This window comes from Pelodiscus sinensis, chromosome 2 (genome assembly GCF_052426305.1).
Source record: "Pelodiscus sinensis isolate ZL-2025 chromosome 2, ASM5242630v1, whole genome shotgun sequence".
Taxonomy (NCBI): domain Eukaryota; kingdom Metazoa; phylum Chordata; order Testudines; family Trionychidae; genus Pelodiscus; species Pelodiscus sinensis.
This window is the reverse complement of record NC_143053.1, coordinates 18,832,125-18,859,781: the sequence shown is the minus strand read 5'-3', so window position 1 is coordinate 18,859,781 and position 27,657 is coordinate 18,832,125. Positions and strand designations below refer to the sequence as shown.

The window sequence follows — 27,657 nt, the reverse complement described above, 5'->3', positions numbered from 1 at the left end:
ATGATCCATGCTGTGGAGCTGCACCCGGATGTGCTCAGGATGTTCTCAGGCTGAATATTCTTAGTGGAAAAGGGGAGATTCTTACAATGGCAAATGACCTTGTGGCTGTGGCTTTATTAACTGGAGCCTATGAATTGTGCATTCTTCCCTCTCTTGTCCCTGCCACCCATGTGCTCCCACAAGCCTACTTGCTGCTCATTGCAAAGACTTGAGTTGCTTTGCCCTACCACACCTAGCCTTATAGGTTCTCAAACTAAAGGGGAGTTAACTTTGCCTTTGCAGAGCTGTGCTGCAAATTTGCCAGCTTGGCATAGAACTGTGGGCTACTTTAGAAAGATCTTCCTTTCTGATGGCCACAGGGAAGAGAAGAGAAATTGTGTATGTGTCTGAGGGCTCCCTGGAGAGGGACATTCCAGAGATTGAATTTCCAAGCTTTTATTTAGTGGGTCTAGTAAGGACCTGCTAAATCACATGCTAATGGTGACCCCGGGACTCCATGGCATCGCGAGGAGTAAGGTAAATCAACAGGAGTGTTGCCTCCATCGACTCCCAGCAGTGAGGCCACTGGAAAAATTCAATTTAAGGTACGTTGACTCCAGTTACACTATTCTCGTAGCTGGAGTTGTCTATCTTAAATTGAATTTCTCCCCCCATGTAGATCTGGCTTGAGACATAGGAAGGTAGGTATCCTACTTGAATTGTGCTGTGTTGCACAATGAACCATCTGGGGCTGTGTGCATTAACTGATATTTCTCTGTATCTCTTTCAGATGATGGTCATTTCACGGATTTGCTTTCTCAGGGCCACTGATGATGATGATGGATTGATAAATATATCAGGCTGGAAAGCTACTGGAAAGCCCACACATTGCATGGCATAAAAAACAACCCAACAACAAAACGAAACCCTACACAATATATGCTGATTCTCACCCCCCCTTTCAGTCTCTAGCACGTTCCTCTGATCTTTTCGTCTGTAAAACATTTAATTGGGCCCATCACCTTTCCCATTGGAATGTTCAATCCCTCTGCCAAATCTCAGTGCCAGCGACATGGGTGTTTTCTAATTAAAAATAGATCATGGGGACAATGCCACTTCCTGAACTCTGTGACTTATCACTTAATAACAAGTGGTTACTCACTTCCTTTGGAAAACGTTTTGGAAGTTTTATTCTGTTTTCTCCCGATGCTTCCTTTATTTTATTTTAAGTTCCTTCACATTCTTATGGTAGGTTTTTTTTTTTTTATTGTTGTTGTTGTTCCTTAAAATTACAGGTCTCATCAAATGGCAGTCATGTTTAGGTTTTAGGGTTTAAAACATTGTTAAAATGTTAACCCTCTGGAATGTGAGGGTTTTTTTTTTTAAACTAGTAGAAGGGGAAGCACTAAAGTCCTTGTGCAGCAAAGCAAAATATCAATAGAGTCTGTGCATTGGCTGAAGTGTTCTGCTGCTTTGAAGGCTAGTTGTAGGCACTGATTGGCAAGAATATGGGGAAGGACGTAAAAGCTGATAGACGATGGCCAGGGCTTTTACAATGTGTTGAATTTCTACATGCTGCATATGTGGCTTCATAAAATACGGAGACTTAAACTCGTCACAGCTGCAAAATGCACTTGCTCACAAATTTGTCTTGTCTTGAGCACAAACTAGATGAGGAATTTTTCAGCTCCATCACTTCCTGTGATGTACCAATCCTCCTTTCTGGGGGCCTTTACAAACCAATTAGCAGTAGAGGTATAGGATTTGTTGAGTTTCCTCTCACCTCTTCGGCTGACCTAGAATGCAGCCTAGATCAGAATTAATGATCTGATTGTTTTCAGAGGCGTTCACTACCTCCAGCTTATGTTTTGCTGAGATTTATGGGAGTTCCGCACTAATGAAAATCAAGGCTTTTTGCAGAAAATGAGTTGTTGCAAAAAGATCAATGGAGATTTGCCAGGTTCGTCTGCTTTACTGGGGTTCTTCCATCCAAATGTGCTAACTTTTCTCAGATAAATATTAGCCCGCAATTCTTAGCAACTTGTAAGAACAAAGAATACATTTCTGTATATCTCATCTTAGGTCTGCTCTACATGGGTAACTTAAATCAACCTAACCCTGGGTAGACTGGACTAGGTCAGTGGGTTCTTCTGTTGACCTAGCCACCATCTCATATGGATGTGGATTAACTACAGTAATGGGAGAACACCTGCTATCACTGCAGTGAGTATCACTGCAGCGGTGCCTCTGTAACGATTCACTGTAGATTCTGATGTTTCCTCCTAAAGTAGGTTTTTACTCCTTGAGCCATGTAGGAAAATGCCAGGAGATTTCCATAAAGGGGACCAGCTCTTTTTCCTCTAGCAACTTTGTTTTTCATATCCAATTCAAAGGAAATAAAATAGCATATAAGTGTGCATCCTGCCTCTCCCTCCGCCCCCACATGCATGTACGGCCTTTTTCTTTTTAGGTGACTGGATGCCAAATTAGTTTTTCATTCATTCACTTATTAATTTCCCCTTCAGCCTGATCAGCTCACAAATGTGAACTTCCTTTCATCATTTCACCCTTTTGTCTTCATCCTTGCTACTTCTAGCAGGGGAGGTCAGGTCTGTCTTCAAGGCTCATTCAATAATTGCCTTGTTTGGAGATGACTAAGTTTAGCGATGCTGCCAGTCCTCAAGTGGTGACTAGAGAGGTGAACTCTTGTCCAATGGGAACTAGGAGGAAACCATCAGCTCATTTTTCTTGTGACAATAATAACCTTCAAATCATGCTAACTCTTCATTACTACCACCCTGGGCTGGATTTAAAATGGTAATTTAGAAGTAAATCTCTCTTGTCCTGTCTGAGAGGGCAGATTCTCCATTCCTTCAGTCTTTCTCGTTTGGATTTTCTTAGAAGCATCAGTTGCCTTATGGAAAGGAACATAAGACATGGAGTATTCCCAGTGACAGATTCCCTTATAGGTGCTGTAACACAGCGTTTCTCAACCTTTTTTTATAAAGTACTCCTTTGAAAACTGTAGGTACATTGGGGTACTTATAATTGTTTTTAGACATGCACAATTTTTTTTCTACCATTGCAACACATTTGTTTAAACAATTTAATTGTAGCCAGACAGGCCATGAAATTTTGGGGTGTAAAAAGTACAAAAATAATGAAGTGCTGTAAAACTTAAAACAAAAATTCCGTTTTCTTCAAATTTCAGTTGTTACGTACCCCCCAGACTTCTCTCAAGTACCCCAAGGGTACTCGTACCACTGGCTGAGAAACAGTGTTGTAATATACCTATAAAAGTAATAGGCGCACATATGCTTACCTGGCTATGGAAGGGGGTGAAGGAGGCTGCCAAGGCAGTTTGTGGACTGATGGGGTTTGTTGTCTATTGAGAGGCTGGAGTGAGGGTTAGTTTTCTGTTCTGTATTAGGATGGCTGTTGGGGTTTGGATAAAGGTAGGCTTCCAGCCTTAAATGAGAATTTAACCCTTTCATGTTTTCACTACGATGCCTTCCAACTACAGTGTATTCTACATTGGGCTACCCTGGAGATCTCCTTGGGAAATTTCAGCTAGTGCAGAATGTTTGTTTTAGTGGCGTTACCCGAAAACGCTGACAGCCACGGAGACAGATTCCCGTTTGCCTCTGGCTGCTGCCCTGTTCCGTCAGGCTGAATTTCCAAATCCTTTGAAATCAGTCCAGTCTAGTCATTCAGAGTGTGTAGCTTTCCAACATACCAAATTGTGCTGAATGTGCTGGGATTTGGGAGTAGCTCAGCTGACCGCTGATTGGGTATGTTTTGCTGTGATACAGGCAGACCATTTCCTCATCTCGCTCCCTGTCTGAATATTTAACTGCTTGTTCCAAGATCCCAGCAGCGGTGGAACTCTGCTGGGGCCAGCTCTTTGTTGTGGTCGGTGGGAATCCTCAGTAGCGGTGAAAGCCTTGATGATTCAAGCTGATAGCATATAATCAAAAGCATAAAGTCTAGATGCCAGGTTGATTCTGCCCTTTGGCTGCTAGTACCTGGATCCCTGAGTGGGAGGGAAAAGTATGGCTTTTAGCACAAAAAGCAAGGATCAAAGTTATAACTAGGGATGTGAAAGTGTAACCGTTTACACAGTTAACCGAGGAGTCTAGGTTCATCGGTTAAGGTGCACTGGCTCCCAGGAAGCCACCTCCACCCCCACCCCCCGTGCTGCTGCCTCTGTATAAGAGGCAGCAGGAGTGGGTGGTTGGGAGCCAGTGTTCACGGGAAGTTGGCTTAAAAGCCAGCTACTTGTGCGCATCAGCTCCCTGGGGAGCCAACTGCCCCCCCTCCGCCCCACTGAAAGTTTTAACATTATAACAGTACATTGTTTTGTGTGTGTGTGTGTGTGTGTGTGTGTGTGTGTGTGTGTGTGTGTTTCATCAAAGGAGGGATTAAAAGTACTCTGAGGAATATTGTAAATAGACCTATTGGGTTCACTTGATCATGCTCTTCCAATGCAAAATTTCCCTTGCAATATATTAGGATTTTATTGTTGAATGCTATAAGTGTGCATAGTGCTGTACGGAGAGAATGCAGATGTGGTCTCTGCCAGACCTTACAAACTGGGGGTTTTACTTGATCTTAAAATCCCTTTATAGTAAATAGAATTTGACATGTGGCCAAAGAGCATTGTGTGCTGACCTAGGTCGGATTTAAAGGAAAGAAGTGACATTGCTTGTTTGTTTGTGTTAAGAAAATGAGAACAAATTGCCATTTGTTTCCTTTTGAAACCTCGCCTCCTCAAGCCCAAAATGGAATGAAGTAAAGTACAACCACAAAACCATGCTGCAGAGTGCCAAACAGCTGGCAAGGGAATTGGACTGACTGCAAGGAATTCTTGCTTTCTGTGTACATAAATCTGAGAGATCTGAGTGTAGAGCTTGCAGCGGAGAGGATCCTGGAGCCAAGAGACAGGCAGCATTGTGGCATATATTAGCGCCAGCATGGGTAAACTTGATAAATAAGGGAGGGATTTTTTGTCTACCAGAACAAATGTGGGATTATTCAAAGCCTACCATGTTTTTCTGGTAAATGCACCAGATTGCTCACTGTGCATTTTGGCTGAAATGAGCCGAATGCCAGCTGCTCATGGGTGTGCTGGCATGACATGAGGTCTTAGAACTGGAGTTCTACAGAACGCCTAGGGCGCATCATTAGATATGATCAGTAAGCGGCGATGTATTAAGAGGAGATGGAATCATGGAAGTTTCCTTTGGGTAGAGACCCAGTGTTGGCAAAGGTGAGAGAGTAATTTGAGCAATTCTAGTGGCCATCCCACAATCACTCATAGGCCAGGTCTACACTAAAGGGGAAGGTTGAATCAAAGTATGTAACTCCGGTTACATGAAATACTTAACTGGAGTTGGCACATCTTGATTCAAGTTTCCCTGCCATTCCCACAGTGGGAGGCTGACAGGAGCAAATGTTCCTGTTGGCTTCCTTTACTTTTTGCAGGAGCAGGGGTATTGGCTGCTGATGAGGGGGTATGAGGAGGCGAGGAGCACCCTCTGAGTTCAGTTTAGCGGGTCTTGACTAGACCTGCTAAATGGAACTCCGGAAGATAGACCACAGCAGCATTGATCTTCCCCATAATGTAGACATGGCCTTATTCCTTAAGTGAGTTGTTAGAGCATGGAGACTCACAATTTACACATTAGGGGATGAGATGTTTCAGAATTGTACTGGTCTTGGCTTCAAAAGCTCCCTTAAGTGCTTTTGAAATTCCCACTCTTGGTTGCTAAAAGGATCCTTTAATGTCTTCCTTTTCTCTGGAAGAACCCTGCAGTCTCCCTCCTATTGGCTCATTTGTAAATAGGTTAAGTAAAACATAATGTCTGTTAAGTTCTGGCTATCATGCTCCTGCAGTGTGAAAATGTGAAATAGGTTACTTATTCAGGTGTCTGATTTTAATGAAAATGTGTAAATCTTGATAACTTTGAGCATTGACTTCAATAGAAGCTGTATGGGTCTGTGCAAGGGCAAAGAGTACCTCTCTTCTTCCCCTACTCTCCTGCTGGTTAATGTCTCCTCTTGTGCTTTGCATTTGAAAGTGTAAAATGACTCAGCGGCGTTCACTTGCCTCCCTCCCCCTTCTATGTTGTTGGGGAGAAGATCCTTTACTAATGCTTTGCTACCAGCAGTCATCTCCGATGAAAAGCAGACTGTAATCCTGGACATCAATCAGTGCTAGGTAAACACTTCTGTGACCAAAGTGATACCTGAGTTAAGTGCAGATGGTACCCATGATCTTGAACTTGTAGCTCTTTTGCAGCAATGGAGACTTACATTGGAGACTTGGCTCTCACTTATTCTTAGAGGCCCAAATCCAGAGACAATAGAGAAACTCCCATTGACGTCAGGATCAGGCCCTTCTTGAGCAACTAGGAAGAAGTACCTCTTTATCCTCGTGGAAAAAAAAGTTTATTAGTGGAACCAGCCAGTTGTTTATACTGTGTCTTATATACTGCCACAGTTGTAGAGACTAGTGTGAAATGTTGCTACTATACAAAGGGGTTTGTATTTTAATATCAGGGAAGGAGGAGATATTGTGCTAACAGATGAGAGCACCTTGCTAGTATGCAAAAATCAGAAAGTGAAGCTGACCAGTCACTGTCCAAGTTGAGAAAAGTTCACCATGTATATACTTGTGACTGGCAGATCAAAACATTACTGGTTTTAGCTTTAGAAATCTGCAGCATGATTGGTAATAATTATACTTTGGTAGTAAGCCGGGTGAGGATTTAAAACAATTTTTAACTTTTATTGTGTTTATAATTGAATTTCACAAAAGATGCAAATTGACCTATTTGATCTCAGTACAGAAGTCACTACTACAACACCTGGGAGCTTACATAGTAGATTCCTTCTCAAGAGAACAATAAGCTGTAACAGTGGGGATAATTGTAAGATATGTTTGATGCAAACTGAATGATGGAGGTAGCACATGATTAATATCTCTCTTAACATCAAACAGAGAAGAACTTGTATATCGTAGTGCACATGTGCAACTTTTTGCGTAGTGCCCACATGGTAACCCTCTCCCCCCCCCAGCACTGCTGGAAGTTGGTGGTGAGCTGGAAGAGCATTGTGGATCTGGAAATTCTCTCTGAGCAGCCTACTTTGTAACTGCCACAGCACGTGTACCATTTTAGCGAGGGCAAACAGTCACATTTAAAGTTCCATATTTCTGTAACTGACTTTCACTAGCGCAGACTCTGGTGCTTTCTCCCTTTGCTTACGATTGAAAATGTGAACGCCAGCCACATGGTAGATGTTTTCATCCTTCAGGTTTTGGATCCATTCCTGTTTGTTTCCTGCTACCCAGGTGGCTTCTGGTAATAGCTCATCGGCTTCCTCTCAATCAGAAATTTTAAGCCTGAGAAGGAAAGAGTGTAGAGAATGGGATGTATGCAGCAGGATCCTTGTTTTCTTCACGGGGAATAGTCACCTCGTCTCAGACTCACATCCTGGAGGTGTCCAGGAGTTATTGGACGAAGGGCTTAACCCAGTGGTCAAGATCCAGCCCCTTAAAAAAGGCACTGTAGTTTCTTCCTTAGTGGACTGGAATCTATTCAGGACTGCTGGCTTTAAATCATGGTGCTTCCCTGACTCACTGTGTGACTCTTACCCTCTTTGTAGTTCAGTTTACACATCTGTAAAATGGATATAATTAATGCAGTGTATGCTTACCATGCCCACTATAAGTGCAGTGAAATAGGAATAGTTAGGGAACAATTTTTCTAAATTGTACCTTAGCCTAGTCAAACTCCCCTTTTTCCTGCATTCAGTCCAGTTAGCCTATGTGAGTTTCTTCATTCCTGGGTTTGAGACTGCTATTGTACAGAACCTCGCAGTCATTACCCCAAGAAGCATCGCTCTTGTAGGAAAGGATTTGTGTTTGCATTATGTTCGGGTTTTTTTTCCTCTCCTTGACTGTTTATATTTGTTTTGTGACCTGGTTACAGAAGGGCACGCAGGTGTGGTGTGTGGGGTTTTTTTTTTTTTTTTTTTTAAGATTGAAGGAGTATAATCTGCAAACAAGGAAAGTAGCTGGGATACAGTTTAAATTAGCTTTCTCATGAGAGGATTTGACTGGGAAATGAGGCAAACTTGGTAATAGGTGGAGAATTTGCCAAGTGATTTGATCTCACCTGCCTCTCAGATTTCAGGGGAAAGGAACGCCCCCAACAGGATGCGCCACTTGTATCCAAGCTACAGTCCAGCAGAGGAGGTAGGAGCGGGCGAGTGTGTTGATTTACCGGCGTCGCTGCCTAGCATTGGTTTGGAAGGTTCACGAGAACACCTGAGGCAAATACGGATGAGTCATAGGACGTCACCCCAAATCCAGGAGCTGACAGATGGTTTGCTGTGGTGACGGAGCTTATATATTTACTGCTCTCGCCACTTCATGTTTTCCACCTGCTTGTTTGCCTGATGAGAGAAGCTTGTGCACTGAGGGAGCAGGGTATCAACACAGAGGAGCAAAGAACCTTTACCATAAATGTCCAACAAGCCTACGTCAGTGCTTGTACTCTGCCCTGATTTCTAAATAACTGTCAAAGCTGCCTATCTGTCCTTATATTAGAGAGACCTTCTGTTCAATATCTTCCCCTCATGCACCATTCCCCTTGACTCCTGTCAGCTGTGCCAGTTGGAACTGCAGATTAGCCTTTATTTTTGGCTGTCAAGACTGCATGTGATTCCTTCGTTGTGAAACGTTGCCCACTTACCACTTTCCCTCCCCTCCCTACTTACTTAATCGACTTTGGCTGGTGTCCCAGAACAGTCTCTGAACACACACAAACCTAGAAGGCTAAAATAACACTTGGAAATTGTTAAATAAATAGTGATTGGTCTCTTAAAATGGGAAACACAAGTGAATTTGTGTTATATATTTTTTCTTCTTTGGGTGCAAGGTTTGGGTGTGTGTGTGTGTGTGTGTGTGTGTTCGCGCGCATGACTAAATCATTTGTTGTAGTTTGTAATTTGTGTGTCATGGCCCCAAATGGGATCAGGAAGGCTGTGTGACTGCTAGAGTTACTAAACACTTACAGTAAAAATGCAGTCATCCTGAATCTATTCCAGAGATTTCAGCCCTTTTTCCCGCCAGGATGCTGCTGCAGCGTCACTCACATTCTTCTCCCTTACCACATTGTTGAAGAAGCAGTTACATTGTGAAGCCAGGAACTCTTTCAGTGCTAGCAGTAGTACTCTGCTCTTATGCAGCCTGAGAGACCCAAGAACTTTGCAAAGATGGGTAAATGTCTTCAGCCTCATCTCGCTGTTGGGAGTGAGTGAGGGGGGGGAATGATAGACGGGGAATAGCTCAGTATATTAGTGCCGACGCTGGGAATACAACCCGGGACTTTATGCAGTGTTGTGTTGTAGCCATGTCAGTCCCAGGATATTGGAAGGACAAGGTGGGTGAGAGAGGTCTGAGGAAGAGCCCTGTATTCCAAAATGTGTCCCACTTGCCAATGAAAATTGGTCCAATAAAATATTACTTCACCCACCTTGTCACTCCCATGCTTCATCCACTGGACCACACTTGCCCCCCTAGAGCGTTTACCAGCCATCTTCATTGCAGTACGCTACTCGTCTTGCAAGCTAGTGACTGCTGTGCTGCTGGTGGACCAGCACCATTGTCATTCCTGGGGCTGGGTGATATTTGGGGCCGGGGGGGGGGGGGGTTGCAATGGATGGTCGGTGAAGACACGGCTGGGAGAGGCAAGTCCCTGGCCCCACCTCCAGTCCCACCCCTTCTGCTAGGCCCTGCCCCTTCCCCACCCACAGGAGGTGCGCCACGCACGTGCTCTCCCTTTCCAACCACGGGAAGGGGAGAGGAGTGGGCATGTGTTCGCTGCAGCCTCCCCAGCCCAGGTGGAAGGCGCACTGTGCCATGAGGCCCAGTGTCTCCAGACCCAGAACACCTCCTGAAGGTGCCTCTCCAGCACCTTCCAGCCCTGGAGGAAGAAGGAGGACATGCCATGAGGCCAGGCCAGGAGCACCAGAACGGCAGTCGCTGGGGACAGCAACAATCCATCTACAGCAGGCATTCTGGGGGTGGGGGGTGGGCAGAGCTATGCCTGGCGGTTTGGGAAGGCAGAGCCTTCTGGCGCCCATGGGGGTTGCAGCGCCGTGGCTGCTGGCGTGTACTCTCTTCTTGGATTTCTGCTGTTCTTTGAACGGGTAGAAGAATGTGCCTGTTTTCACTGCTCCTCTTGCCACGGTGGTGCTGGCAGCCATCCAGAAAGGACGCGTTCCTCCCCGGCATATGTTCAGACTCCGGACAGAAATAGAATATCCGTGATTGTGCGGGGATGGCAGTGGTGAGCTTTCCAGGGGCATTTGGAAAATGTTTTGGAAAACTGCTGCCTGCAAGCTGGTGATTGACTGGAAGCAGCGACTGTTTGAGATGCCTCCTGGGGGTGGAGGAGCTCCAGTGCCAGCCAGTTATTCTTATGTTTGAAAACATGCTAGCAGCCGTCCCTACAGCTCATCCTCTTATAAGGAATAGAAGGCAAGGTACGCAGGCATTGAGTACGGACTTTCGACCAGCTGTGCACCCACCTTCTAGTAACTTCATCTTGACCAAGGGTTCTCAGCCTTTCATTCTGCAGTGCGCCCCCCGCAACATGCAATGAAACCTCCATCACCCAGCGGGAGTGGAAGGGGGACTCCGGATTGGGGGCTGCAGCTGCTCGGTGGTTTGGGGCCCTCGGGTGTATGTGTAGTTTGACTTTTTTGTTGGGAGGGGGGGTGGAACCCAGTGGGGCTTGGGTCAGCTCTGCAAGGTGGGGCCCACGGAGGGAGTGCCCCCTCCGCCTCCTGAGTCACCACCCTGCGTTGGGGGCAGGGAGTGCAACCAGAGATTATAACTCTGGGTGAGGGCTCCCCTCGGTGAAGGGAGAGGGGTAGCTAGGGCCTAGGTGCTGTGTGCAGGCAAGGGGGTAGATCAGGTTCAGGGGGTATCTAGGCACTGTGTGTGGGTAGGGGATACCTAGGGGCTGTGAGCAGGGAACGGGGTAGCTAGGGAATGTGGTGCTGCTCCCTGAGGGCTCTGCTGATCTGGAGCTGGGTAGGGATGTAAAATTTCGATGATTTAGCTAATCGAATGGTCGATGCAGACTCCCAGCTGGCCCCATGCTGCACATGGCGTTTCCAAGTGGCAGCGCCGCGTGGAGCCCGGGGTCTGGCCCCAGAGGAAGCGACTAGTCGACTAGCCTGTCGACTATCTGATAAGCATTTGCTTATCGGATAGTCAGTTGTTGACATCCCTAGGGCTGAGTCACTTTGCTCATGTGGCTCTTCCTAGCAGACAAAGGGGGCTGAGAGTTGAAGAGTGGTTAGTGCCCTGGACACCAGCAGGGGGAAATATGGGAAGGCTGCAACAGTCCCTTCCATGGCAGCAGCCACCCTGCGCTGGCCCGCTCCAGTGTCCCACCTCTGTCTGGGTGAGGGTCTTTGCCTCGGGGGGGCTTGAAGGAGAGATGGTGAGGGTTGGTTGTGGAGTTGCCACCAAGACTACCCCCTTCTGGGAAAGGCACTGCAGTTTTGGAGAGCAGCACTCCCCATTCCTTCCCACCTCGCTTTTTGGCTTCTACCCCAGGGATTCAGCCCTATAGCTTCTAGCTTGAGCTCTATGGGGAGTGCTGGAGCTTGGGACTTGAGTCCCAGGTTGGGACCTTGGGGCTCTGGGATTTAGCCCAGCAGCTGCATACTTTAGCCCCACTGAGCATCAGCTGCAGACCCCCAATTTAAGAACCACTGATCCAGGTGAGTGGTTCTCCACAGGGGGTATGTGCACCCTTGGGAGTACCCAGAGACCTTCTAAAGGCTACATCAGCTCATGTAGATAGTTGCCTAGTTTTACAAATCACTCGCAAAGTCAGTATAACTAAAATTTCATACAATGACTTGTTTTTACTGCTCTATATACTTATATGGTAAACATTAGAAAATAAGCTATTTTCAGTAATAGTGTGCTGTGACAGTTTTGTACTTTTTTTATATGATTTTGTAAGCGAGATGTTTTTAAGTGAGGTGAAACTTAGGGTAGATGAGACAAATCAGACTCCTGAAAGAGGTACCGTAGTCTGGAAGGGTGAGAGCTACTGATCTAGACTGCATTGCCTTAGTTTCCTTATGAGAAAGTCATGCAGAACTGTGTCAAAAGCCTTATTCAGATCAAAGTGTATCATGTCTACTGCTTGCTTCCAATCCATCAGGTCAATAATCCTATCAAAGAAGGAAATTAAGTTGGTTTGGCATGATTTGTTCTTGACAAATCCATGCCAAGTGTTCCATATAATAACCCTATTAACATCCAGCTGCTTATAGATTGATTAATAATGTGTTCCAGTGTCTTTCCAAGTGTGGAAGTTAGGCTGACTGCTTTGTAATTCCCCGGTTCTTCCTTGTTGCCCTTTTAAAAGATATTTACATTTTAAATGTTTCATTAGACCTTTTGTGATCAGCTGTAATTGAAAGGTTCCTTGCACCTTCTTCTGGAGCAGTGGTGAGCAACCTGCAGCCCATAGCGGTGTTTTATGTGTTTTACTCTATCCTTGGAGACTGTCTTGGTTACTACAGTCTTATGGCCCCGGCCCACTCACTAACCTAGCTTGCCCATCGCTGCTCTGGAGTAGGGATGTAAAATCCTGTTTAATTGGTTAACTATGTAAGCGTAATGTTTAACTGGTTAACTGATTAAAGGGGGAGCAAGTGAGGAGGTGGTGCTCCTACCTGGCTGGGCTGGAGTGCTCCCCTCCCTGCATGCTATGGTGGGGCAGGAGCAGCCCTTCTGCTGTGGACAGGGGCTGTTCTGGCTGTGCCGTTAGCATGCTCAGGTGTCACGGAGACCACCTGGGAGGGATTGTAATGCATTCTGCACAAAGCGTGCAAAAGCAGATGTATATAAATACAGATGCATATCGGAGTTAGCAAAAAAAATCCAACCGGAGCCAGTAGCAAAACAGCAAAAGTCTGGTCAACATGCACATTAATCAAAGGCAAGGAACACCAGGAATAAAAAATGTAAATGCCGAAGTCTGGGGATCATTCCTGGCTTCCCACTCTGAAGGAGCTTTACAACATATGCTCTCCCCTGATATCGCTGAAATAACCTTCCCTCTAAACACCTGTGTTATAAGAAAGCTGGAGATAGTCCAAGTATAGTTATCAATTATTTGCTGTCAAATGGGGATGACCTATCTATTGATATCCTGCAGGGGGTCAGTCCTATTCAATATCTTCATTAATGACTTGGATAATGGAGTGGGGACTGTGGTTTTAAAATTTGCAGGTGACACCCAGCTAGGAGGAGTTGCAAGCACTTTGGAGGATAGGTTTAAAATTAAAAAATGAGCATGACAAATGGGAGAATGGGTCTGAACTCAAGGAGATGAAATTGAGTAAGGACAAATGAAAAGTACTTCACTTGGGAATGAATAATGCAATACACAGCTACAAAATGGGAATTGAACCATCTAGGTCAGGGGTGAGCAATAATTTTTGATGGGGGGGCACTCCAAGATTTTGGAAAGTGGTCGAGGGCTGCACTCGCTCATATTAATGGAGGAGGTGAGGGGTCTGGGATGGAGGTTGGGTACAGAAGGGAGCTTGGGATAAGGGAATGGGGTGCAGGAGGGAGAATGGGATCTGGGAGGGCGTTTGGGTGAAGGAGGTAGTTGTGACCTAGGGCACGGGACTGGGATGCAGGATTATGGGATGTGACCTAAGCTAGGAGGTGATTGTGATCTGGGGCAGGAGATTGGGGTGCCAGATCTGAGAGGGGCATGGGTACAGGAGGGAGCAGAAAGTTTGAGGGGGGGGAGACAGAGAGGCTGGGGTGCCAGAGGCAGGCTCTGGCTGAAGGCGGCTTGCTGCTCCATGTGGCTCCACTCTAGGCATGAGAGGGACGGGAAGGTGGAGAGGGGATAAGGAGGGAGGAAAAAGGCTTCCTATACCGCCCCTGCTCCTAGCAAAAATTCTTGGCTTCTATTGGTCAGAAACTGAAAGATTGGCCAGTGGGAACAAAGAGATTTTGCTGGGGAGGGGGGATGGGAACAGCATGAGTAGTCTCCCTCCCCAGCCCTCCGGAATGGAGAACAGCTGGCTTTCTAAAACGTGAACTAATCTCTGCCGAACGGTTCCAGCAAGGGGGCCACGGGCTGGCTCTGGCCCCCCTGGCAGACTCTTGCCCACCCCGGCATAGGTGGTGGTGCTGCTGGAAAGGATCTGGGATTCTAGGGGGATACAAACTGAATATGAGGAATCAGTATGATGCAGCGGCGCAAAAAATAAAAAAAAAAAACCCAACACCAAAAACAGCTAATATGATCCTGGAGTGTATTAACAGGAGCGTTGGAGGTAACACACAAGAAGTAGTTCCTCTCTATTTAGCACACGTGAGGTCCCAGCTTGTGTGTTGCATCCAGTTCTGAGCACCACAGTTTGGAAAGCAGATGGAGGAGAGCAACAAAATAATGAAAGGCTTAGAACACCTGATCGGTATGGGAAGGTAGAAAAAACTGGGCATGCCTCATCTTGAGAACAGATGTCTGAGGAGAGAGCTGATAAATCTTCCAGTGTGTCAAGGGCTGTTACAAAAGAGGGTGGTGATCAGTAGTTCTACGTGTCTACTAAAGGTAGAACAAGAAATAATGATCTTAATCTTGAGTAGGGGAGTTAGATATTAGGAAAAACTTTTTAACGACAAGGGTAGTTAAGCACTGGAATAGGTTTCCATGGGAGGACGTGGAGTCCCCATCGCTGGAAACATTTAAAAACGAGTTAGACAAACGTGTTTACATGGTTCCACCACAGCACAGAAGCCTGGACTTCTCAATGACTTCTCCAGGGCCCTTCCAGACTTACATTTCTGTGATAAATTACTTAGGGAGGTTGTACCATCTCCATTATTGGAGATTTTTTTAAGAGCAACTTAGTCAAACACCTGTCAGAAATGGTCTAGATAATATTTAGTCCTGTCATGAGTGCAGGGAGTTGGACTTAGATGGTCCCTTCCAGGCCTACGAATCTGTGATTGTGTTGACAAAATTTGCTGAGTCCGCACAGTTGAAGTGCTTTTTGGAGACAATTCAGTTTACAGGTTTGTTTTGGAAGCCTGTCTGCCTGCCAGCTCACGCAGGTTCTCACAACCCTTGGCTGTGGCGTTGCTCTGTTCCCTTTTATGGTGAATTTCTAAATGTTTGGGTTTGAGTGGGCCAAACTGGAACTACAGCACATTTTCAGAATCCTCTGTAAAAATGTGTTGCCTTTCTCCTCCTAGCGCTACTTTCAACCCCTGAAGAAATGGAGGTGTGGGCTTGTGAACACAGGGAGGGAATTGTGTCCTGAGGTAGGGTTCTCCTGCTGCTTGGGCTATTGACATCCATTGCAAGTCAAAAGAGAATAGCAATATTTGACTTGCATATTGGCCATAAACTATATTGTATAGATACACTATAGGTGGTCAAATATTGTCCCCTTGATCTGCAGCTGTTTCAATTGTCTGTGGTGGGAGGAGCTACTGGAGAAACCTGTGCTACCTAGGGATTTGAATGGGTAACTGGTTAACCAGTTACCCAGAAAGCATCACCCTTAATTGGTGATGCTTACTGGGTGACTGCTAACTGTTACTCAGGAGCAGCAGAGAGCTGTTCCAGCCCCACAGGGCTATTGGCTTCCAGCTCCATTGGCCAGGGAGGGGGAAAGGTTCCACTTCTTCCCTCTTATGAGGCTGGGAGCCAGCAGCTCCACGGAGCTGGAGCATAGTCACTTCAACCCGGCCGTGGCGGACGGGCTGCTCTAGCTCACAGGATTGGAATGCCCCTCCCCCCCACACACCTGTCCCTGTTTAATCAGGTAACTGGTTAAATTTAATATTTAACTAGTTAACTAATTAAATGGGATTTTACATCCCTAGTGCTAAGAGAATGAAGCCTTGTTCTGCATGGTGAGAATTCCTACTGTCAGATTTAAATTCAGTTAGCCAGTTGAGGAAGGGGAGAGAGGCAGTGAACTGGGGGTGCACACAGGTGGTAGGGAGCTTGGGAGGTCCTCTGATCTACCTCCAAGGCTCTGGTGTGGGAGGCAAATCTGGGGGGGGGGGAGGTCTTTCTCCTTCTTAGGCAGGGGCCACATCAGTGAAAGTTTGGTTTGCGTTGGGGTTTTTTTTACTTCTCACTTGTGTGCAGCCCCCGACAACTGATTTTTTTTTCTGTGGGTTGGTGGCCCCCAGCCCAAAAAGGTTCCCCACCCTTGGTCTAAAAAGAGGGATAGTGTTAGTTGTGGTGGTGTGAACATTGGAAGCTGCACCAAGGCCACTAAACTACAGCAGGTTAATCAGTACCCATTGTGTAACTTCCTCTGACTATTGATGGCTGTTGGACATGAACTAGCGATGTGAAAGTAGAAGGCTTTAATTTCCCTTTGCCAGTCTCCTGAGCCATCTGATCCCCAGGATTTACAGAGCATGCATAAACCCATGAACTAACTGCTCTACTGTCTGTCACTGCTAACAGAACAGTAAATTCTGCTTTCTCCATAACTAGGAAGGGAAATAAACATTTCAATCACTTGCATATTTACAAGGCCATTGAATGGCAGGTCTGATGAGTCTGGGGTAGATTTTTCAAAGGCTGTAAAGGGTGGTTTGGTTCCCAACTTGAGCATCCAAAGTTGTTTTGCTAGTGATGGACAACCTGCGGCCCATTGGGATTCTATGCGTGGCTTTCCATTTTGTTTACTGTTGCCCAAGTGCAGGGTTGCCAGATTCCACTAGTTTTGTCAGTGTAGTTTTCCCCTTATTGGTGTCACTAAAGTGACATGCACCTCACTTCACTTGCCCTTGCTTTGTGTATGTTGATTACACACAACATTGTCTACAAGAGCCATGTGCGCTGTCTGCATCCAATCAAAGTGCTGCTATGGTTCATTTGGCACACTCCACAAATTCTAGGTATGCAAGCACAGATAGCAAAACTACCCTGTCCCAGGAGACTGTCGGGGTTACAACAATCTTGTGGCCCATTGAGATGAAGGAGGATAACTCATGCAGCCCACTTACTAATGTAGGTTGCCCATCACTGCCTTATGCGTTTGTGTGAGGTATCCTGGTCTGGAATGACTGACATCCATTGTCCCATGATTTAGCAGGCCCAAAGAATTTATTTTATTTATTTAAACTTTTATCACTAAAAGGATTCAGATGGCTCATGGCCAGATTATCTGTCGTTGAAGTAGCAGTAAACGTGAGATGGAAGCTGGTCTTAATAATTTTGTGGATTTACTTTTTACTTACAAGCAATGTCTTCAAAGATATTAAGTTCACATACAAAACCGTGAAGAATTCACCATTTCATATTCCTTAGTGAAATGACATGGCTTCTCAGATTCCATTCTTAGGAAGTACCCAGTTTTCTACAGGAGTATACTAGCTGGGCTATCAAGTGGTAGTGGACAATATCAGTGGAACCATCCAATTTTTGTGGTTGCCTTGACTTAATTTATCAGACATATGATACATCACTGACATAAGGTTACTCTTATATTTGTTCAGTGAAGAATGCCCAACTGCCATGACTTCATTGTTTTCCTTAAAAAGTGCTTCCCTGTTGATTCTGTAAGGAGATGCTTAGGAAACGTCTACAAGACCTGGTATTAAAGGCCATTTTAGGATTTGGATGTTGTTACGTGTAAAGTAGGGATGCAAACAGATAAATGGTTAACTTATTCACCTGTAAGAATCACCCTTACTAGGTGATGCTTACCGGGCACTGCTTAACTGGTGCCTGGGAGCAGCCCTCTGCCCGCAGCCTGCCATAGGCAGAAGGCTGCCCCAGTGGTACCGAGAGTCAGTGGCAGCCCCAAAGCTGAGGCTGGGAGCCTGCCACCAGTGGCAGTAGTCCCAGCCCTGAGGCTGGGATCCCTCTTAGTCTAACTGGTTAAAATGTTTTAACTGGCTAATTGATGAATCAGGATTTTACATCCCTAATGTAAAGATGTGCAAAATCCGTTGATTTTCTTTTGTGAGGAGTTGTCTGGTTTGGGGAAACCTAAATCAATAGGTTTTGTTCTCATTCCTTTAAGCTTGCTTTGAGTTTTGGGCTCACTCCTAACTTTGCAGAACTTGCCTAATTCATTACAAAATCTTCAGGTTTCATGCACTACTTCCTGCTAAAAGACTCGGTCATCTCTTTTCAGCAGATATTGATTTTCCAAGATGGAGGCCTGCTGACCTTTCTTACCCCCTTTATGCCTCTGGGTCAGATTTTTGCTGGCGCAATTCCATTGACTGTAGTTAAGTTATAGCAGCAGGGAACTGGCACGCTCTCTTAGGAGTAGTTCTGCTCGCCTGCTTGGCTTTCAAGTTCTGGATGGCTGCTTTTCTCAGCTGCTTCTTGTAGATGCCATAAGGGAACTGGTATGGCTTGCTTATCCCTCATTCAACAGCAGCTATGCCCGGTCTTGCTGCTGCTTCTGCAACGGCTGCATAGTACTAAATGGTGTCCAGAGTCTATTTTGGCACTAGGGAAGCCAGGAGGCCACTCAGAAAGAAGGACTTCATAGTCTGACTTGTTTTAATTGATGCTAAGTTGGCCTGTTGGTTATCTTTGCTTTCCTAGCAAAGGCGCAATGGATTGGGTATGCTAAACGAGAGTGGGGATGTAGTCAGGGGAAACCTATGAATGTCAGGAACTGCTGGTGCCTGCCTGACCTTTTTAAATTGGGAGTGATTTTAGTTACTTGGGAGACTGGTGAAAACTGTCATCCTAAAATTGAGGGTTGGTTTCTGTTGCATATGAAAAAACAAAAAACAAAAAACTATCCTCCTTCTTTGAAGCAAGTGGAAGCAAGTGCTTTCACACAGGTGTCATCAGCTTGCATGAGTCACTCACCTGTTTGCATGTAATATCATAGAACAATATTAGTTAAAGATGGAATAATCAGTCCATGTTCCCTTCCAGGCAGTGTGGGATTTTTCCAGAGAGTACATGTCCTAGCTAGTTTTGAATGGCTCAAAATATAAAATAAAATGAAGAGGCTTGCACCCTTTTTCTTGGGAGACATTAATAGAGCTCATTCTGAGGAATGTTGCTGGTGGGTAATTCAAGGCCCTGCCCTTCATCCAGATGCCCAGATATTATCATCAAGAATCCTCCTTGTCATTGCTTAGTCAAGTTATATAAATGTAAGTCTTTTACACTTTCCTTATAGATCAATGCCCTCGGTTCTTTAATCAGAGCCTTTGATACCCATGGCGATAAGCCTAGGCTTATTGGGAAGTCGACCATTCGACTACTCTTTTACATCCTCATGTGTGGGGAGTGTGTTAAGTTTGGTGGTAAATGCTCCAGAGAGCAATACCAGTTCATTTGCTAGTACATTGCAGTTAGCTATGACTCCATTTTTCCTTAGAAGCTCTTTTGAGTATGTTGAGCTGTTCACCATGAGGATTTCTGGCTCGCTTTCATGTCATCAGACTTGGCATCATAATTTAATACATTATTTGGGGTGCCTATGCAATGCCATCATACATTAAATGGCCGGAGTTTGAGGTGTGGAACACTTGCAGCTCCCATCAAAGCTAGCACCAGGGGAAGATGTTTGAAAATCAGGCCCCAAAAGGGTGCCCTGAATGTTCTGTTTGCGTCTACTCATCTTCAGCATTGAATGCAACTTTACTGCTTCATTTTATCCCTTGATTTTTAACAGAGGAAAATTGGTCATCTGTCTGATTTTTTTAATTTTATTTTTATGACTGTACCAGTGCAAGGCAACATACAAATTGTTAGGTGGTGCTACCAGTCCATTCAAACCATGCAGGAGTTAGTAATTCCTTTTTCTGACTTGTCCACTTGGGCCTGCACCATAAATTTGTCATTCATACATTCTCAAATTATTTTGAGCGTTGTGAATGAGCTAAGCAGCAGATAAGATTGAAGACAAAATCTTCAAACTTTGCTTCCTGAAGTTAAAGCACTAGCTTCCATATTGAGGCACAAATGGCCTGATTTTTCCAAATACCTATTGATTCCAGTGTGAGCTGCAAGTATGCAGGACCTCTGAAACAGAGGGCAAGCTCCTGGTTAGCCGCAGTAACAATAATAATAAAGACCTGTCCAACCCCCAAGGAACTTCCCTAGTTCCCTGGGGTTGTGTGTATAGGTAGTTCTGGGAGAAGCACACTGTCCCTGGGAGGAAGAGGGAATCGGGGACAGATTGAGAGTCTGCTGACCAATCTAGAGAGGAGGGACTCCATGTAGAATGCCAGGGGTCCTGTTGTATTAGGGGGCAGGATTGCAGGTGCTCCTGCCCGTTGCAGGAGCTGGAGTCACATAATTGACATGAAGAGCTAGCCTCGCCAAAGGGACATGGGATGCCCTGCCCAGAGAGCCCGGGAGCAGGGGAAAGCAGTTTTGGAGCAGTCTGGACCCAGCTAGAGAAAGGGCATGACTTGGGAGGGGAACAGGAGGGAGTTAGGGATGAGTGAGGGAAAGAATGGGATGCTGAGTCCCAGGTTTTCATACAGAATCTCCCAGAGAACTGGTCTCTGGGGAGCAGGAGGCTGCTGCTATTGGTATGGTCCATGGTGTGATCGCACATAAGGCTATTGGCGGTTTGACACGAACATGGGTCCCAGTTACATTTTGGCTATTTCAGACCAGTGCTGCCAAGAAAGCAGTGAAGTGCAGTGGTAGAGGAAGGGTGAAAAGCCTTGTCATCGTCTCGGGAAGAACTTAGCAGAGACACTAAAGCACAGGGAGAAAAAAGGCTGCAGAAAATGCCTTCCAGTATGTGGGGATGGACCAAGAGCAGTAAATGTAATATTGCTGTTCCCTACTGGATATTAGTGCAACATAATGTGCAGGGAACACCCACAGAACCCACTTCTGCCATGAGTGGCTTCTCCACAGATACTTGTGTGACTGTCACAGTGATAGAAGTACAGCCAGTCCCCGACTTACAAATGAGTTATGGACCAAACTCAAAGTGTATGGTTGTAACTCAAAGTGTTCGTAAGTCGAACCCCATTCGTTTACATGCAACCGCGCTGCTCAGAAGCGCAGATCACGTTTGTAACTCGGGGACTGCCTTTACGACCGCTTAATGGGAGGTTTGGTCGTAAGTATGAATGGTCGTAAATCAGCCATTCGTAACTTGGGGACCGGCTGTATTGAAAGTGCATTAGGGTGAGGGTGAGTGACTGTTTGCAGAACTCGCATTGAAGTCCATGGCATTTCTGTGTGGGGAACACTTTATGGATAAGATGGTTAAGGCAGGATGGTCAATAACCAGCTTGAGGGCTAGATGTGATCGGCCAGGTTTAGCTGCTGGCAGGCCACCAGATGCTTTGTTGACTTGAGCGTAGCTGTACCTGCAGATGTTCGGGTAACGAAGCACCTGATGGCCAGCCAGTGGCTAACCCTGGTGAACTGCGTCCAGCAGATATTTCCCACCTTTGCCCAAAGGAGTGGGAAGAGAGCTGGAAATGAAGGAGTCAGCTGCTCAGAGGGAACCAGGCTGGTGAAGAGTATGGTATGCAAGCCAGAGTCCCTAAGCGAGCTGGAGGTGATAATGGTCATTTCACTAGACTAGTAGCTGACCAGGGACTCTGTGTAGAACATGGGCCAGTTATAATCTACACTGTTTTTAACAGAAAAGCGGAGTTCAGAGTAGATGAAATTGTCTCTGGAATGTGTCTGTTTCTCATGGAAGAGTCTGAGGGTCTGGCTTCTTCAAACTAGGAACTTTGATTTGGGAGTTTTTGATTAAAATTTTGACTTTGAAATTGCTGGCGGGAGGAGGAGATTGGAGTGGAGGAAGGGAAAAATCCTGCTTTCCAGCTGGCTCTACTCGGTGTATTCATTTCTTTCTAGATTTTGCTTCTCTGCAAAATAAGCGGTACAATGAACTACCATGAATTATTTTAAACTCAAATGAAAGTGAAGAAATGAGTGTCAATAAGGGTATGACTGCACTACGGAGACTATACTGGCATAGTTTTGTGGTACAGTCAGCCTACTGCAGCAAAGGGATTTTCTGTCTGTGTATGAGAACACCTTTCCCCTGGAATGATGTTAGCTATGTCGATATAGTGGCAGACACAAAGAGTAGCCATCTCAAGAACAGCCAAGTAGCATGGTTGCCAATTCATGTATCTATCATGATAGCTGGTGATTATTTTTAAAGCCCCCACTCCTGGAAGCAAGTGATTGTGCAAGATCTCACTGAGATTCATTTATTAAGTGTCTGTCCGTCATGATTATAGAGAAAAGCTTGCAGATGTGACCCCTTGAATCTCTCTCACCAAATTTAAATGTTTATAATCTCCCGATTTATGGTGTTCACACGGTAGGGGTTGGTAATATTGCCGTCACTCAGAATTGCCTAAACTTTGTGACACTTGCCAAGGAACCCAACTTGCCTCCTTGTGAGTGCTCGGGGAAGGACTCTTTTAATTCATTTATCAGTGTACCCGTATCTTCACGTAAGAGAGAGATGCACAGTGTTGTGTTTTCCTGGATAGCAGACTAGAAATCTCAGCTTGAGTTCCTTGCCAGGAAATGCCCCTGTTCTTGCTGTGCTTTTACTGCAAAAATATGGGTCCGTTTCTTCCGACTCCACAAGCTGCAGCAGGGATTCACCAGAGACAGCTGTGCTGCAGATGCTGGTTTACACTCTCGGTATTGCAGCCGTTCTGTACCACAGACTTGACTTACCCAGATGCTATTTCCTGCTTAAGAAAAGTGGATCTTTGTTTCATTAACTGTCTGTTTCTCATAGGGCTTTTTAGGGGTGGACTAGTCCTGCTCTGCATATGCCAGTGAAATCTGTTTACCTCAGTGGGGCTTGCACATGTGTTGTGGAAGGCACAACTGGCCTTGTTATTTTAGCATGCTGCGTGCAGTCCTTGGATTCATCGACTGTAATTGCTTTTTACCTGTGCTCTGCTTATAAACGCCTGCTCAGCAACAGGAACGTTTGATGGGTTCCTGTGTAGCAAACTGTAAACATCTCTGGGGTATTTCATCAGCTGTGCGATTCATTTTGCTCCCTTGTTGCTGGATTATTAAGTGCATTTGTCACCGGGGAGGTCATAGCACTGAGAAGGACATCAGAGAGACTATACGAATCATCTGGTCTGCGAACAGATGGCTTTGTTTTCTAGATTCTAGCAGGGGTGTTTCCTTCCTCTGAGTGCCCTACCCCCCCTCCAGTGACAGATAATGCCATCTGTGCAATTAAATTAATTTAGCTGGGGGATTTCCAGTGACTGCTTCTTTACTCTGAACTGGCTAAACAATTGCAATGGCACTGCCTGAGGCCTGGAGAAATCACTTTCTATAATTACTTTACATGGCAGGGCTATTCTGAAGAGTCATGGAAATAAGTTTTTTCCTGCTGCAGGTTTGAGTTATCAACATCCCTGTTTAAACCCTGCTGGAACAATATGGGGTTTCTTTGCTACTTGTGAAATGGGGGAAGAAGGGAAACACAAATCTGACATTTGTTATCCTGGCAAATGAGATGAGCTTTGGCACTGCTAGCTCAGAGGTACAAATCCACCATGTATCCGTACCCGTGCTGATTTGGATGGGTACTCCGATCAGATAATTCACTGTTTGAAATCAGATTGCCCGTGTTTAACCAGTGTTTCAAGTGGCAGGGAATATTTGAATGAAGTGGCATCCGTGCTATGGAAGGTGCAGCTGGGAGTGGTGCCTTAATGCTCCATGTATATATAAGCTTCCTTTTGTGAGACTCCTACAGTCCTGCCCACCAGGGTCTCTACCTTCCTAAATGCCACACCTGGGCAGGGAGTTCCGTCAGTTTGTCGTCCATCAAAATCACTTGTTGTTCATAGCACTTCTCACTTGTCCCAGGGTTTCTGCAGGAGAGTTGATAATATTCAAGAGGTGTAATCTCTCTTTGGGACAGGGACCATCTTAGTGTGTGTTTGTGTAGTACCTAACCCAGGAAGGCCCAGATCCATGGTGGGGATCTCTAGACTCTACTGTAGTACACCATAATAAAAAAAACACAAGTGAACCAAATAAAAAATCCCAGTTGTTCCCTCTGCTGATTAAAATGAGAAGTCCACGACCTGGGTTAGAAAGATAAGTGCACCAAATGTATAGTCTTCCCCTTTCCCTGTAGGAATGTGAGGGAGAGTATGTTGCTCCTGAACACGGTAATGAATAAAGTTAGTAATATTGTCATAGGAGTTTAAATGTGTTCACAGAAGCATTTTAAGTTTCACTTCAGTTTTATGAAAAGCTGAAATTTTGTATATTAAAGTCCTTGGCAGTTGAAGTCCGTGTCGAATTTCTATGATTTGAGAGAGCTGGCTTCCTACCCTCCAGCTACTTTTGTGCTACAGTGTCTCTACTAGAATAGTGGCAGGTAAGTGAACTAAGTCTATGAAAGGCTAGTGCAAAGCTCCCAATGGGGGATATTTTTGGTTTAATTGAGAATTACGGAACCAAAAGTCTGTGCATGGAATCAAGGTTGATGCAGCACAAGCCCTGCACCTGCTGCTGTTGAACAGCAAAATGGCAGGGACACACAATAGAAACGTGCGGTTTCTGGCACTGGCTCACAAGCCTTTGGGGATGTGATCCTTAGTTCTCAGAGGAGGGGAAAAAAGGTTTGATGTCACCTTTGTGGTTGTCAGTGGTTTGGTGAAATGTGATTGCTGGTGAGTGTTGCCTCTTGCTTGTCACCCTTGTTTAGTTTCTGGGAGGCAGAGGAGAAGGATGAATGTGGTTCCCCAAAGATATGTTGTTGGTTGGCTTTTCTTTGGACAGGGCATTGTAGTGTCCTCACCAGAGCCCAAGGAGGAAAAGAATGATTCCCCCCCCCCCCTTTTTTTTACAGACCAAGATATTAAAGTATAGCGAGATTACATGACCTGCTGACTAGTGATTTTGTCTGAGCTGTGATTAAGCCCACATGGGAGGCAGTGTGGGCTAGTGAATAGAATGACACAGAGGGACTCCTGAGACCTGGGGTTGTTCTCATTATTTTCCCGCTCTTTCCTCTATTTTCCCATCTGTAAAATGGAAATAATGGTATAGACCTCCTTTGTGAAGTGCTTTTTGATCTACTGATGAAATGCAGTACGTAAGAGCTATATAATAAAAACAGTATCTTCCAGGTACTACCCATTCAGTGCCAGAAGCCTAAGATTCTTCTTCAACTTCTTCTATTTCTACTACTACTTCTATTTCTATTTCTTCTTCTACTACTACGACGACGACGACTAGCAGGAATATTTGAAATCTGTTGGTTAAAACAGCCAGATGAGAGCCAGGTATTATTACTTGGCCTTGATTTAATCCAGCGTGCTCTTTGATATGATGCTTATCCATGACTGCATCAGGGTTGCCTTTCCAGGCATTTCTTCCTACCTTTAGAGGCATGTACCTGCGGGAATGCATAATACAGAGTGCGGACTGGGGATTAGAACCGGGGACTAGAAGGTGGGACTTCCACCTTCTGTTTTCAGCTCTCCAACTACATCTCACTGACTTGGGGTTAAGTTAATTATCACCTCTGTGCTTTAATTTTCTGGCGTGCAATACAACATACAGCAGTTGCTCACAGACATGTTGTGAGGATTAATTAATCCTCACAAGGCACTTTGGGATTCTAAAATGAAAATTTATATTTAATATTTCCAGCTCTCTTTTGGCATTATTTTCTTCAGGCAGATCAAGATTTTCTTTTCTCTGTGCTGCAATCTAGCAATGTTTTTTAACAGTTTTGCACAATCACCAAAGCAGCTTACTAGCCTGAATACAAGATCTACTTATCTATGTTAAGTGTAATGTTGATTTTTAAAATAAATTGCTTTCCTCAAGCTAATGACTTTGTAGAAATGTTCAAGGCTAGATTGTTAAAAATTCAAAGTGGGTTGTGATGGGTGGGGCATGAGGTTTTTCATTTGTTTCCAACAGCTGAGCAGTTGCCCTTTTGAATGGGAGTCACCCTGAAGGCAAAGAATAAGTATGCAAATCTGCCTATGAGGCATAACACAAACGGTCTGAATGCTCTTTTCTGCCATTTAATAAATTTACCTCCCACCCAGTAGTAATTTACATCTTGTACATTGATCATTTTGTAGCTTCAGAGAAAAGACTGTTAAGGATGATATTAAAAAAAAGTCCTCTTTCAAGCCAGAAGATTACATGTGGAGGCGAAAAGGGCAAAACTAGTTGCAAATAGGAAAACATTTTCAAGTACAATGTCTGGTGCTGACTAAACAAATAAAAAGGGAGGTGAACTTGGAATCTAGGTCCTATTCCCATAAAGGTTTGGGATTGCTATGAAAATTGTGGTGCAGACTCCAGGTGTTGGGCAGCATTGTAAATCTGAGTGGCACTTAATTACTTAAAGCCAATTGAGTTAACTTGTTGCAGTCCCTCCCAACCCCTGTGGACACACTTAACACTGACTTAAAATTGTTTATATCGGTGCATGTGAAACTGATTTATAAACAGTTTTAAACTTACAGGTTGAACCTCTCTGGTCTGGCATCCTCAGGACCTGACAGGTGCCAAACTGGAGAATTGACCTCCCGTGGTTCAGAAGAAATTGTAGTGAGTGGGTATCATTATTTTTATTTTGCTGAAGCAAATAAATGGAACAATGTTTGCAGTATTGCTTAATAATGTATGTCTGTACTGATACACCATATGTAAGTCTATGCCTAGCCAAGGCTTATCAGCTGTCTTCATAACAAAGTGTTAGTGTTGTTACACAATTTTATTGTATTGGCTCAAGGAAATACATACATGAACCATAAAAATGCTTATTCTAAGCAGCATTGTCAATGCCTTTCACTGCTTGCTGGGCTCTTAGAAGACATTGAGAGGTAAATTAGAGCTAAATAGCAACTAGGGTTGCCAGGTGTCCGGTTTTCTACTGGACAGTCCGGTATTTGAACCGTCTGTCTGGTAGAAAAATTCAGAAAATACCGGACATGTGCAATGTCTGGTATTTCTGAATTCCCGGCTGGGCGTTGGACAGAAGACTGGTGGGGGGCGGGGGAGCGACAGGGGCGGGGCCGCAATTGGTGCTGGGAGCCCTGTTGTTGTGTGCAAATAAGTCGGGGGGGGGGGGGGAGAATCCCAGCGACTCCCCCTGCCTGGCTTTTGCAACCGACCAGAGGCTCCCAGAGCCAATCGCAGCCCCGCCTCCCAGCTGGGATCCTCTGGTTGCGTGCAGAAGTCTGGTGGGGGGAGTGGCTCCCAGCCCTGCCCCGCCCCCCTGCCTCCACCCGCCTTCTGTTCGCAACTAAAGGGAGTGCCTGCTGGGAGCGCGGTCCGAAGGACTCCAGCTGTGGCCAGTGGCTGCAAACCCCGCCCCCGCCAGGTCTGCCTCCGGCCCCCCTTCCTCTGGCCCCCCTCTCCTGTTCACCCCCCCCCCCCGGCCCCCGATTCCCCCCCAGCTCTGCTTCCTGGCTCCCCCCCTTCCTCCCATTCAGCCCCGCAGTGCCCGGACCCCTCTTCCCCCGCTAGGTCTGCTTCCTGCCCCCCTTCCTCTGGGCCCCCTCTCCTCCTGGCTGGCCCCTGGACACCCTACGCCCCACCAGCTCTGCTTCCCGCCCCCCCCCCCCGTCTAACCCCGCGGCCCCCG

The 27,657-nt window shown here is 45.6% G+C and overlaps 1 protein-coding gene across 10 annotated transcripts in view; it reads left to right on the top strand.

The window, feature by feature from the left end:
* The window catches only part of LOC149525238 (uncharacterized), a 242,928-nt gene that overhangs the window by 98,280 nt on the left and 116,991 nt on the right, over positions 1–27,657 (top strand). The window contains exon 3 of one of the 10 annotated variants that reach the window (XR_016348680.1): positions 770–27,622. The exons of the other annotated variants lie outside the window; for them this stretch is intronic. The gene's annotated coding sequence lies outside the window, so the exon portion shown is untranslated. Of the gene's footprint in view, positions 1–769; positions 27,623–27,657 lie in introns of those variants that run through there. 10 annotated transcript variants of the gene reach the window in all.